This window comes from Nasonia vitripennis, chromosome 5 (genome assembly GCF_009193385.2).
Source record: "Nasonia vitripennis strain AsymCx chromosome 5, Nvit_psr_1.1, whole genome shotgun sequence".
NCBI lineage: Eukaryota > Metazoa > Arthropoda > Insecta > Hymenoptera > Pteromalidae > Nasonia > Nasonia vitripennis.
Window position 1 is genome coordinate 24,289,818 of NC_045761.1, and position 12,252 is coordinate 24,302,069.

A 12,252-nucleotide genomic window follows, 5' to 3' on the forward strand; every position below is an offset into this window, starting at 1 on the left:
TGCTGTTTGATTTTCCAAAGCCGAGAGGCACTAGGCGTCTATTTATCAGTCATTATGAGGGTTTGTTTGCCGAGGATTTACGATTTGTTGGCGAAGCGTATTATCGAGCAAACACACAATCGGATTTTAACACAGTTCCGAGAGTGATTGCCGTCTGTGTGTGTGTGTATGTGTGTGTGACACTTTTCACTTCGGGTTTATAGGTTAAAAAAATAAACGTATTACGGAATCGTTGCGATGCGTGAAATTTGTTTACGTGGTAAATCAGCTCAAAGGTTCTCTCTCTCTCTCTCTCTCTCTCTCTCTCTCTCTCTCTCTCTCTCTCTCTCTCTCTCTCGATAGAAATCCTCGATTGGAAAGGCCAGTTAATAGCGCGGCTTTTACGACTTCTTTTCTTCAACACACTACTATACAGCGCAAAGGTTCGGGAACAAAAGCGCGTATTTTTACACTTGGCCGTCAACGCCCGATAAATATAATCCGACGAAAAAAGAAGGCAAGGAGTGCTTTGATCTTCTCTCACTCTTGTGTGACCGTAATGAATCACGTCGTTTTATCGCCGCTAATATACGACGAGAATAGAATGATAAAATTCGTCGTCTCTCGCGTGTTTGATGTCGCGAGATAGAAAAAAACACACAACGGGCGGGCGACGGAATCTTATTAAGTTTATAGTTGCGAAAAGTTCTATTTTCGGACTTTATGAGTTAGGCTCTTATCTTAGCGGGCGTTTTTTCATCGCGCACGGTAGCTCCCATACACGTGGGCTTGAAAAATCCACGAAAATTTACATACGAGTGTGGATCGTGAAAAGAAGCGTTATTCCGAGGAAAACACAAGGCTCCGATCGAGTCCCTCTTCATGTGTAGGAGCCATCCATAATCGCGTCTTTCATAAGAGAGCACATCCGAAGCGTTAACGCTAACGATCATAACGCGGCTCTCTTCCTTTCGGTTCATAGCCTCCTGGGAGTCGGCGAGGAACATTTATTTTCGTTAGGGCTGCATCAGCTCCCGTAGGGCTGCCGCTACTATTTAAATATCATTTTAAGAGACCCACTCCCTTCGGTAGTATATATAATATAAAATACCAAAAAGGCCGCATCGCAGACATCGGATATCACAATCATAACCCGGCTCGGCCGAAGATCGACTTTCCGCAGCCCTATATCCGACTTTCTCGACGGCGGTCGACCATAATTCGCTTAGGATCCTGCGGCTCGCTGTGTGTATATATATATATATATATATATATATATATATATATATATATATATATATATATATATATGTGTGTATATATATATATATATATATCGGAGCTTGCGTGGGCTCGAAATTTCGGGCGTCGTGCCAAACTCCGATCCTCCACCCTACACCTTTTCTCTCTTTCGTGGCTAATCAATAGTGGCCGACTAATTCGCCGGCGCAGGATTAAAACTTTCTGCTACAAATATCGCGGATTTTTCATTTCGCGAGACGCGACTGACTTGTCGAAAAAAGTTGCCTGATGCGATTCAAGTCAGAGGCATTGTTATAATAGCTCGATTACGGTGCATGTGTGTGCGGGGGCGAGGGAAGTGAGTATATACGTTTGTTTGCCCAGCGAGTCAAATGACCCCAGTGTGGAGATAGACAGCGATGTGTTTGCTCAACTACAAACCGTGTGTGTGTGGGTGAACTACTGTTTGCTTTATTTTTACGAGGTTTTTTCCGACTTTCCTCCAGAGATGATGTTGCGAGATTAAATCGAGCCGCTCGCGAGCGTGTGTGCTTTAGACATTGATCTTGAACTTTGAGCTGGCCGCTCGCTGAATATTCCGAGTATTATCATACCAGCGAACGATCGCGTTTTATCGCTTTGTAGTAAAACAGTTTTTACAACGAATTTCGCGAAAAAAACCATTTCAATACAGCGAAAATCAAAACCGTCGGCCGTGCGTCGTTAGGCTATAAACAGAGGGAGGCAAAAAATAGCGGAAAAGTCACGCATGAGGCATCAACCTCGGCAAAAGTATCGCTCGAGAGAGACAGAGAGAGAGAGAGAGAGAGAGAGAGAGAGAGAGAGAGAGAGAGCTGGTCCGTTTCGAAAGCGCACGCGGAGACAATCTGTCACGCGCCTCGTCTGATCTCCCGCAATTTGTCGGGTATGAAACGAGAAAATCTAAAATACAAATTATTTTTGAAGAAAAAGAACCTCATTACAAGTTCTCACGCGAGGTGTAACTCCGAACCCTTTCCAGCGCCGTCAAAAGTCAGAGGGATCAACTGTAAACCTCATCCAGGTGTCTGTGTGTGTGTGCGTGAAGGCGGGAGAAAGATCCGCACTTGCCAAAATCGCATTAAAACTCGGTGCCCGCGCTGAGCGATGTTCCCGTCATTAAAGTGATGTGTGGCCGACGGCCAACGCGCCGAACTTGAGCAAGCGCCCGAAATACCCGCTTTGGCTTATTCCTCTCCAGTCGCGAAGGTGAAATAATAGGCGACGACAACAGAAACCAGAACCTGTACGTATAATATTATTTACAAAAGCCAAAGCCGACTCTCTCGCGTCTGGCTAATTCATCTTCAAAGTTTTCGCGCTGCACTTGTGCGCCGCACGGAAGCGCGTCTGCGGAGCATTAAATCCGCGCTCGCACGACAGCGGCTCTTGTCCCGGTAATTAATTTCCGCGCTACTGCTGCACTGCAGCCGCCGCCGCGTGTGAAGTGCCGAGTGTGTACTTCTTCCCTCCAAGGCTGTATACGCGTTATTTTTTTTTTCTTCTTCTTCAAATCATCGCGCTTTTATATTATCAGCTGCAGCCCGAGCTAATTTCTCGACGGGGTGACGCGCGGGCCGAATCGATTTTTATATTTTCGTCCGAGCTATTGTCGTCTCGGCATAAATGATCGAGCAGATCCTCGACGCTTCGATTCGGATCGATAGGCGATCGGAGATACGGAATTACCGCGGCTCAAGGTCTGGGAATTACGTGTACAACTTTGCGCCGAGACGGAAGCTGCCGCGCTCGCTTTTATTCCGCGAGAGGTGATAACTTAGCGCCGGCGGCAGTGGTATTACAGTCCATAAAAGTTTAATCGCCGCGCGAATTTAGAATTTAGATTTCGCGCCTCGAGAGATAAGGCGGGATCCTAATTGAAAGTAAAATAAACCGAGAGAGATGAAAAGACTTTATTAGTCTGCTCGGAATCGTCCATTAAAGCCATTCAGGTAGAATTAATACTGAGGAGAGCAGAGGCGACGGCGTAATATTCTCACGGAAAAATGAAAGCGATATTGAATCGAGAGACGACGTCACCGCTGATTTGTGCAAAGTGCGTTGCTTGAATTACAGATAAAGGTTTATATTCCTACTGTTAATTAAATTGAAACCTCCTTGATCATCTTCCGTGTAATCAGTCCAAGTTATGTTTGTATAATCGTCCTACGAAACTTTTCATCAGTCGCTGCAGCGATTAATTAAACTTGATTTATTTTGTATAAAGGAGAGAACATTTCAATACACGCACGCAGCCGGCTTCATTATGGAAAGCAAATGAATGATAATTCGAGACGGATCTCGACTTTTTAATTAGTTTACTCGGATCAACAAAGGATGTAATGCAATTCGCGTAACTGGAAAAGGCGACGGGCAGCAGCAACAAGAGAATAATCAACGCGAGCAATATGAGAAAGCGAAGAAGAAGAATCCGCAGCGAGACGGAAAATTAGAAAACAAGAAACGAACGGTGCAGGTGAACAAGATTGAAAAATAGCCGCGGTCGATTAATTAAAAGTTAATTATTCGTTAAGGCGAGAGAGAGAGAGAGAGAGAGAGAGAGAGAGAGAGAGAGAGAGAGCTGCTGCAGAGGAATCCGAGCAGAAAATTTTTCCGTGTCTTCGCGCGAAAGGCGAAATAGCGATTTAATTACCGTCTCAGCAGCAAGTGAGAGAGAGAGAGAGAGAGCGGCACTTAACCTTAAAATACGCCGCTATAAATTACCCCTTAATTATACCTTGAAAATAATCATTTTGAGGAGCGTAAAACGCGGGAATTTCTAAGCTCGAACTCTTTCTCTACGCGAAAGCTCGTGCCAAAAACTAACGCGAAGCTCGACTGCCTGGCATAATGGGGAAATTATTCCGATGGGGCGTAATTTAAAAAATATAAAAGCTTCAACGCGCGGGAGTATAATTTAGCTCGATTGCACCAGCCGAAAGCCGTAACAGTAAAAGGCTAATGGATACGGCGCGGAGAAGAAACGATGATGAAGAAAATAGGAATAAAGACGCGAAGACGGACGGACTGGAGGAGTATAGTAGAAGTAGCAGATGAGAAAATAGAAAAATGCCTCGAGAATCACTTGGCCTGCAGAGAGATAGCGGTTTAAACTCTTTCTCGCGCTCTAGCTCGTTCATTTATTTTCTCTCACAATTTTCGGTCCTCTGTACTCATTTTCTGGGATCGTCCGACACAAAAAGAGATACCTCGACTCAATTCTCTCTTTTTCCCTCCACTGCAAGATAAAAAAGAATAATGTATCGCGTTACCTTCGTTTATCCTCTGAAAGTATACAACGCGAATGAGTCTTTCGAATTATTTAAGAAAAAGCTCTCCACACTCCTCTGTCCTTATCTCACCCGGCAGCTATACGACTTTCACTCTCCCCCTATTATATCCATCCGGGTTCCCGCGCCCACGCGGACGATCATCGAGCTTGCCAATTCCGCGAACTAGTGGTGGCTGCGGTTGACCCTGACCCGCGAGAGAGTTTCCGCGAAGCTTGTGCAAGCTCCGGCGACGCTTATATTTTTCCGGTCGGCTGTTGTTGTCGCTGCCGCGGCCTGCTGCACGAGCTTTTTCATTCTTCTTCCGCGCGAGCCTCGCGGTTGACCCCCAATTGAGGTTATATCTCTCACGTGACTCGGTGAACTTGAAATCTGCGCGAGTATATAGCTGAGAATTTGACGGGCGCGATGCGATGAGTTGAAAATTTTGAGAGAGTGAAATTAAAAGTTGAATTACTTTTATCACGAACTTATACGGCGAAAGTTGAGAACGCGTACAATCTTTCTTTATGCGCCGCTTTTCGAGCAAAGTTTTTCCGGAAAACGTCGTAACTGATTACACACGAGCACGGCTAAACTTGTTAACGCGAGATTAACCGTCCGCGCGTCGAGTTTGCAAATTTTATCAGTAACCGGAGATCCTCGAGCGATCGGGAGAAACATGTGCAGCGCGCGTAAGACACGTGAATCATAATTCAATCCTCCGCATATTTTCTGGGTAAAGTGAGTAAGACGCTATAAAAGTTCATCCGTAAAACGCTCTTCGAACACTTTAATCGACTTTAACGCTCGGGCAATGTACAGCGTGTATTGGAGGTCGAAATACACGCAACGTTCTGCCTATATATTGGGGGGAATGTAAAATTTTGCATCGGCTTTTTGATTAGATTTCGCGGAAGTTATTAGTCGGCTTTGCGTTGCGTATTCGCGTGTATATTGATTTGGAAACCGTAGCGGTGATCGGTTTTACTGTATTTCCAAACATTCGAACTCTAGCTCCAATTTCCAACAAAACAAACGGGGCCACGACTTTTACGATCGATAGACGGTTTGGAATATAAATAATTTGACTCGTATACAGTTGATGATTCGGTTGAGGAATAGCGGAGGTCGCGAGTAATTATAGCCGGGAAATCTATCAGAGCAGCCATAAAATCCCGGCGAGCAGGCCCTAAAAGCTCTGGTAACGAGCTTCTCCCCGGGCTTGCCTCAACAATCTTCGCGCAGCGAAAGTCGACGGCTGTTAAAATACGGGAGGGTTAGAATGATGGTCCCGCCACGTGTGCGCAGTTCAGAACCTCGTAATTATCCGCGCGTATGCGAGAAAAAGAAAAAGCAACGACCTTCAAGAGAAAACAAGAAAAACTGACATTTTCGAGCGCAGCGTATCCGCGAAAACTGTCACCTATGCTTTATACAGAGATAAAGGCAGCTTTTTCCCATACAGCTCTCCGCTTTTTCTTGGTCCGGCGTTCATTCGTCAAGCCTTATCGAGAGCACTCCATCCAGTTAATCGCGAACGTCTCTCTCCCTCCTGGAGATCACCCGACCGAGATTAGGGATTCCCGATATGAGAGCTCCGCGCGAGCCTCGTTTAATGTGACGGCTCGAGTAATACACTCGTCGAGGGAGAGCTGGGCTATTTCTTCTTGCGCGTTTTTTTCCGCGGTGATATACTGGAAGCGAGACTTAATGGACGGTGATACGTTAATTATTTTTTCCAAGCGCGAAAGAGACACACGCAATAAAACTTGCGAAGCTTACGAAAAGACGGCCGTGTGAAAAGGTCCATCAGCATCCGAAAATAAAGTATACATCACGCGTCCTTTGCCGCAGCGGAGCATTTTCTCGCTCACAAATCATTCTTATCAGCGGCGAATTCCTATTCATCACGAGCTGTATACACATCCCACGGCAACACTATATTCATACAAAGCAACTGCGCTAGAAACCACCTATTACTTAAAATCTCTCCCAATACACACACACACGCGCGCGCGCGTATACACGTTCCTCGGCGCGCGTCTCTAGCTTTCATTCTATGCAGCTCGCAAAGCTCTCGCTCCCGATCCCTATTTATTACCGATACCACTCGTAAATCCTCCCGAAAGAAATTTCGTGCGAGAGAGCTGCTGCATCGGGGCCGACGGTTCGATAAAGATTCGCCGCATATAAATCGCCCCGTCGTCGTCGTCGTCGTTGCTCGGCCTGAAAGCTCCCGTATTCCGGCGTCAAAAGTCTGCAGCGTCGGGGGAGCTGAACCAGAGAAGTGAAAAAGTTGACGGCGCGTCGACGGCGCGTTTTTTACGAGAGAGAGACGAGATAAGAGAGCCGCTGGATGCACTTTTTGAAGCTGCGTGGCGATCCAATGGTGTACTTTTTTTTATTTTTAAAGCGGAGGATTCCAGACATACGATAGTTACGTAAATAGCTACGCGTTGCATAATACGCGAAGGAGTTTATATTTCACCGAATTCGCTCGGCTTTTCGGTTCAGCTGCAGAAACTCAGAGTCGATCCTGCACAATTAGCTGCATTTTTCGCAGCCGGACTTTCTTCTCGACTGAATTTACGGTCGAGTCTCGCCTCGTAAAGCAGCCGGCGCTGCACCGGGAATTTCCCTTTGGGGAATCGGATCCGAGAAAAATGGGGCCGCGACGCGCTATAGGTTTTATAAGGCTGACTCGTCGCGCGAGGAATTCATTATTGGTGTATCCGTCTGCTCCGCGGCTACTGCTGTGATCGAGGTATATAGTGTAGTAGGAAGAAGCGCCGCAACGACGCCGGAGTTTTGGGTTACGCCAAGTTCGAGAAATTTGATATGTACAAGCAGTGGATCGAGTGTCGCGATGCGCCAAAGTTGGACTCGTAATGTTTCGGTTTTGCTCGAGTGTGCTTGGTATTTAGGAAGGCAGTCTTGCTCTTAGTTTTAAGCTTCATAAAGTACTGCTCTACGGTAAAGCCAACACAACTGCAGTTCCCTTTTGGCTCTTGTGCGTATGCGAAACGAGTTTTCCATACCGAATTTCATTATACTCTCTGCAGCGCGTCGAGGAAGTAAGAAAAAGAACGAGATTTCATCGCCTGGTTTTCTCGGTAATTCGATCGAGGAAACAACGCCGAAGGACATTCCTCCGAGCGCAGATATAGATTCTATCAATTCTAATCGACCGCTGAAACGTGCTTCCATCGGTTCGAAAAAAACGATACAAGCAACCAGCTCATACTGCATCGGTGTAGAGGATGAGAAAGAGAGAGAGAGACGGAGCTTGGAAGAAAATCGATGGTGTCCCTGTGCCTTCCTCGCGTTCTTTGGCGATAAACGCGTTATGTCAATCGGCGTATAGCCGAACGATTTTAGTGCACTATAAATTTTTGCCTTGTGCGAGAGAGAATCGAGCGATTTTATCTCTCGCGGACGAAATTGAAAAGCAGTTGCCGACGCTGCTGCTGCTGATGCTCTCTCGACAAGGGATCGATTCGTAAAAGCAGATTTGTTAATAAAGAGAGAGAGCGCTCTCGTGAAAGAAAGAAAAAAAGTCTGCCTCGACCCTTTTCTCCGCGCGAGTTTTCGACACTTCGTTATCCGACGCTCTCTGTGTCTGATACTCTTTCCTTTGCCGATTCAGCGCTTTCACGAACGTTTCACTCGTAGATTACTGCTCAAAATTTCAAATGTTTCTTTTCTAACGTTGAATTTCTTCTCTGTTACAGATCGTCTGCTGACACGCTCGTCAAGCTTCTAAAAGGTAACAACTTACTAACAATTATTTTTACAAAGCGTCACCCCGTCCACCGAGCGCAGCGATAGCCACTTTACTACACTCCGAGGGGAAATTAACGTCGTAAAGCGCGATTTTCCCATCCGGCCTCCCACGCGTTCGTACATATCCGTAGAGAAAGGAAGGAACTCGGAAAGTTCAGCGAAGATCTCGGGGATGAATTTTTAGGTGGAATATTTTAGGCTAAATTTCCTCTCTCACTCCTAAATGTACCAATGTAACGCTTACGGATAGGGGAATAATTGTTTGAAAGGAAAGGACGCACGCGTATGCGAAAAATCGATACCGTCCCCGCGCGGTCGCAACGAAAACACCGTCGTAACGATAAAAATGGATCAGAGTTAAAGAAATCACCGAGTCCTCTCTCTCTCTCTCTCTCTCTCTCTCTCTCTCTCTCTTTCTCTCGAACATCAAATCCGGGATCTCTCGCTATTTCACCCCCCCTCGAGCTAATAATTATTAATCTCGGCTGTTTAACATCGCCCTACGCACTCTGTATATGCCCTCGAAAAAAAGAGCCGCCCCCAAGAACGAGCGAGAATCTTAAGGAAGAGAATAAAAGCAGAATTTATGAAGCGCAATTTATGGCGGGGAAAATCGATGGCCCGGCGTCCGTAGATTCAACCCGCAGAGAGAGAGAGAGAGAGAGAGAGAGAGAGAGAGAGAGAGAGAGAGAGAACGAGCCGCTAATTACTCCCGAGCTAAGGAAAAGTAAAAGGTCCTTGGCTCGCCACGGACGACGTCTAGCCTTTCTCCCCGCGGCGGTGGCCGCGGCTCGTCAAAGGTCAAGGAATACTTATACTTTCGACCGCGCGCGACTCGCCGCTACTGCATCTTTCATGAGATCTATGCTGAATTAATCATCGGCCCGATTGAGATCGACGCGTGGGATAAAGTACATAGCGGAGAGGGAAAAAGCCAAGGGATTTTCGCTGCTTTTTTTCTCGGCCAGATCGAGTAGAGCCGCTGTTCTACTGCGGTTGTATGAAAATGGAAATTAGCGGGTCTTTGATTCGAGAAGGGCCTTGGCGAGAGAGAGAGAGAGAGACTATATGTGTGTGTGTGTGTGTCTGTGTGGCGCTAGTCGATAAATTACAAGCCGGAGATAAGCCGGGGCAGAGTAGCTGAGGCTTTTCATTTCTTTTCTTTTTCGGGAGCAGATTTTTGACGCGAGATAGCGCTGGTGTAACATGAATGTTATGTATTCTCAAAATTGTTCTAGGGTTATAATTCGTAGTCGTGCACTCGATAACACGGAGAAAAATGACCCGACACTTTACTACCTTAAGTTTCTCTTTTTGTATTTTCACTAGAAAAAAAGAGCTATTCGATTCGGCAGTCCAAAAGCCGCACTCAATTATACACACGCACACGCGCGGGGCATCGATATCGAACCCTCTAATAAAGGAAAGCAGTAGCATGAAATTTTAATTCCAAACTAGTTCGTGATAGATACCCATACCTGCGCTATAGGGGGGAAAGCTCCCAGGAAGCGTAATTCCCTCGCGAGCGTTATAGCTCATAGTTTTTCTCGCTCATTTCTCTCGCGTTATTAGAGTATAAGTGCCAAAAGGCCTACTGCGCCCATTTTTATGCCGTATTTGTCAACTCTCGCCTTCGTCCGTCAATATTACATTTGTAGCTATAAGCGCCTTAAAAGCATCACACATACGGCTATAGTCACTTCAAATCGCAGCCTTTACTAGCTAACGAGCATCACGAATTCACGAGTTTCGTGGATCTTTCAACGAGGCGCGTGTGCGCGTTTTCTCTTTGATAAAAATGTCAGTAAACATCTCGAGACGCCCCTGGCAGCTCGCTGTATTATTGACTTTGGCAGTTTTCTAGCGCAAACTCTCGCGCGAGGCTGCACCTTCGAGATTTTCATCTCTCCCTAGATAATTAAATTCGTCGTTGAATCATTTCATCGTGAAAATTAAACCTTAACTTTTGTATACATCGAAGCGTCGATTAGGCAACAACAATCGCGCTGTAAATCGACTGCATCCAGTCGATTGGCATATCTGCGCTGGCTGTTCATTCTCCCTCTCGACTCCTGACCTGCGCGAGCGTTCAATTTACCATCAAACAGGGGGCAACAAAGTTCGGCAACGTAATTGCTCCGCTAGAATCCGGCCCTGCCAGAGAGGAAGTTTAAGACATAGTCTGCGAGACGAGGTAATCAAAATCGAGTTAATCAAGCGACTTTCCGACTTTGATACTGCGAGAGATTGTTGTTCGGCTCAAAGACGCTTTCCCCCTCCTGAGCTGCTTGAGAAATTCCGCGGAACGCTGTATCGACATTCGCGGAATCTATTCGCTGAATCAAAGTCCCCGCGGTACACACGGCGGTCGGATTGTTGTGTAATACCTCAGATGGCTTCACGGGGGGGGGGGGGGGAGATTTTTCTTTGATGGCTTTCGAACGCGTGCGTCTGCGGTGTATACCTTGTCGAGGGAAATATACGCCCGAGTATACTGCATATAGAGCTGCAATGTAAATAGGGGTATGAAATTTACACACTCGGTGTGCGCATTCATCTACGTGAGGCCGAATCGATCGACGTAAACTTTCTTCTTTACGGCTCGATGCCCAACGAGCATCGCCTATATCGAGGAGTAAACTTCTTTTTTTTTTCTTCTCTAAACGCGTTCCGCAGGCTAACAATGGACTAAGGTTTTTGGAACAATTCAAACGTTTACGCGCAGCATATCGGTATGCAAGCAACCAGACAGGTACAAACGAGCGAATCCCCGCGGGGCCGCAAACTTCATTTTCATCGCGATGCAGCAGCTGCACGTCCCGCGATGTGCTCGTCTATTAAGATCGACAGCTTGAAGCAGCGATCGAGTGCCTCTACAGGACGGGAAAATCGATCGAAATATCACTGGCGCATAACCGAACGTGCCTTCGAAGCCGCTTAAAGATGATTTATGACCCGAGAGAGAGAGAGCCTCGGTTTATGCGCGCTAGAATTTTTTGCTGGGGCTCGTGCGGCGAGCTGAGCCTATATGCCGTTTTTTGCCAATTCAGCTATCTATAAGCGTGCGTGTATACACGAGAAAGTCGAATTTATTCTTCTCCGTTGTTCATAAGTCGCTTCTGGGTCAAGAGAGACGAGATTCGAGAGACGTCGAGGCCGATTTCAGGGATTCGCCGAGCCGTTAAAAGAAAGGCGAACCCTTCTTTTTCATCGAAAAAGAAAAACGCGGAAGCCTTTGAAAAGAGCCCAGGATCTCGGCCCTACATCAATCCGAATCTCTTATTCCGATAATAGCCAATCGATCAGTCAGTCCCGAATCGGCCGTTCAATTAATCACCTGCGCGAAGAGCTCGAAAAAGGGAAAATTAAATAAAAGGCCAGATACCTATACAGTCAATTAAACGCTCGGTCAGTGGCCGGCTCGCGAAAACAAACTCTGCCATCGGTTTAGAGCCGTAAAGAAGGAGCCGTGAGCGCATAATCGTCAAACCCGAAATCGCCGTGTTTATTTATGAAAGCCGAAGCCAAAGCGACCGTCCGTTAGCGTATGCGTGCACATCTGCCCCCTCTACACGCGGCAGTTTAGTTTCGGAGAGTTCCATCTATATAGCCGACCGCGTGTATGAATAGTTACTCGCTTTCAGGCGAGAGTAGCTCACTGTCGTCCTTTTTATGCGTTTGACTTGGAGTTTTCGGAAAAAAACTCAATGTACCCGTTGGATATTATAATCGGGCTTGGGTGATACACTTCCACGAGGAAAATATAGTACTCGTAGGTTCAGGGCTGCGTAAGAGCTGGATATTATCGATTTGGCCATCAATACTTGATTAACTACTCGGGAAACGACATTAGCGCGGTAGCAAGCTCGTAACTTTACCAGGCTCTGAATTCCTAAACAAAGCGCCCTCTGTATACGTATACCCCCTCCCGATATTC

At 46.5% G+C, this 12,252-nt stretch overlaps 1 protein-coding gene across 18 annotated transcripts in view; it reads left to right on the plus strand.

The window, feature by feature from the left end:
* The window catches only part of LOC100123078 (octopamine receptor beta-2R), a 176,998-nt gene that overhangs the window by 125,117 nt on the left and 39,629 nt on the right, over window positions 1-12,252 (plus strand). For all 18 annotated transcript variants that reach the window (XM_031931273.2, XM_031931274.2, XM_032600553.1 and 15 more), the window contains one exon: window positions 8,264-8,298. The gene's annotated coding sequence lies outside the window, so the exon portion shown is untranslated. The remainder of the gene's footprint in view (window positions 1-8,263; window positions 8,299-12,252) is intronic.